Consider the following 2,415-nt stretch of genomic DNA (forward strand, 5'->3'; position numbering starts at 1 on the left):
ACTGGTTCATCAATTGTAACAAACGTCCCACCGTAACACAAGGTGTTAATAATAGAGGAAATGGTCGCAAGGTATATGTGCGGGAACTCTGTACTTTTAGCACAATTTTTCTGTCAACCTAAAACTGCTCTAAAAATAAAGTCTATTACATTAAAAGAGAGAAGGAGCAAGAGCTGTCTCCCAGAGGTTGTTTTCTTACCTTCTATTGCTTAAACAATCATTTCCCGTTTTATTTAGGAAAACCCAAAGCTGTCAGCTTCCCGGGACTCAGCTCTCCGAAGCACACTCACCTCCCTTCCACCCTCACCCCCATCTGCTTATAATTTAATGTTCTGTATGTTTTAATCATTTCATTAGGCATGTCCTTATTTTGAAATGCAACTAATTCTTCAGTTCAAACAAACAGTCAGTAATTCTAAAAATGAGGCCATTCTTTTCTTTAGGTTTGAGGTTGGCTTAGAAGAAATATCACACCTATTTTGAGAAGGGTGAAAGAACTCAAATGTTCCTGATTTTTTTAAAAAACCATTCACTCTTAAGAAGGGGAAAGGATCTTAGAGATTTCTAAATTCCCTCCACAGGTATGGAGCTACCTTTTGAAGAGTCTTCTCATGCCCTTCTGAGCACTTTGTGATAAAGGCGTTTTAAGAAGGACTTATTAAGGTTTATCAGCAAATAGACTTAAAAAATTATGCTGTGAAATACCTCATTCCTACCCTTGCTGACAGAGGACACAAAAGAGAAAACAGACTTCACTTTAAAAATTGTATATTTTATTAATTTACTTTCTCTATAGGAGTTTAGCTACATTCATGAGGGCAAATAGGATCATATTTTATAAGGAGGAAGAGAATTTATCAAGCGCTTCATATGATTTTACGTCCCTGGCATTCCTCTTTATTCTACATTAAGAAATAAAGCTACTGAAATTCCAGGAAATTACAACCTGGAATTAATGTCTTTATTTTCTGATTACTTAGATTAATTTCTGGTAATAACTTTTTCAACATTTCACGAGCACAAGCAGCATGTCATACACAGTAGACACTCAATAAGCGTTTGTTGAAGTATTGGTGCTTAAAGAGGGCAGATAAACACTAACATTGAACATTTGTGTCTAAATACAGAGTTAGTGCCAATGTTTATTAACGGTGATACATAAATCAACAGTATGTTTTCTCTTACAGTGAAATACACTCTTCAAAGTGAAATTTCTCCCCTAGCTCTAAAACATAAATCGGCCCATTTAAGTTTCCATATGAAGATCGAGATGATAATAATAGTCTAATAGTGATGTTGTCTTGGGGGAATTGTTTTAGAACACCTTTGGAAAGTTATGGACAAACCGGGAAGCCTACGCGTGTGGCTAACACAAATGGTTGTCATACGCCATCTAGTGGCTATTCATGAAACTGCGTGCATTCCATCGAAAAGCTTCTGGAACCGGCTTTGACTGTTCAGAACTTCAGTGCCCGCTCAGGCAGCCACTGTACTTTTGTCCATCTGTAAGGCTTCAGACTGAGAGGGACCACTGAGGAAAGCATCCATAGTATCTGCCAAAATCCCTGTGTCCTAAGGAACAACTACGAAGTAACAAGTCAGGGAAACTGTTTATTTCTGGATGCAGATCAGTGAAACTGGGAAGCTATCAGAGAAATCCTTGCCTGCAACAGCTGTGACATGAAAACAAGGTAAGTTGCATGACGTTCATTGCCTTTTTCCCACAGAAACCTTCACTGACTGCAGAACCCCACACCTGGCCTTGACTTCTGCAACCCAGAGGACTCACTTGGCATCGCCGAATTTGCTCAGGGGAAGAGTCTGTGGCCGGCGTCTCATTTTAACCAGTGTTTAGTGTTAATTCCTAAGACAATGTCCTTCTTGTACATTTGCACAATCATGATATTTTGCAATGGATGACAATATCATATTTTATAATTATCAATAAGTTAATTTTTAACCTTCTAATTTGGGACTATTAATAAAAGAATTAACAAATCCAAAATTAGGAGTGGAATGTCAATCTCTCCAGGCTTATTCCTGTAATGTTAATTAGTCCAAAATGGAGTGTGGATTTTAACAGTTCTTCTTGTGTTAAATACAGCTTTAAATATCTTCAGGACAATTCAGGGTGAAATAAGAAGTCATTTCGGTGTAAGTGTCAAAAAACATTAAGCTGGACAGAGCTGGAGAAGGATGTAGAACAAAATTCTAACTCACAAAAAAAGACCAGATTTACTGGCCTATAGGAGACTGGAGAAACCCCGAGAGTATGGCCCCCAGACACCCTTTTAGCTCAGTGGTGAAGTCATCTCCAAGGTTCACCGTTCAGCCTGGGAGTGGACAGCCCCATAAAACCAAATGGGACTAATGAGGTACAGCAGTCCAGGGACAAGGGCCAGAAGGCAGAAGGGG

This window comes from Trichechus manatus, unplaced genomic scaffold (assembly GCF_000243295.1).
Source record: "Trichechus manatus latirostris isolate Lorelei unplaced genomic scaffold, TriManLat1.0 scaffold00031, whole genome shotgun sequence".
Lineage (NCBI taxonomy): Eukaryota > Metazoa > Chordata > Mammalia > Sirenia > Trichechidae > Trichechus > Trichechus manatus.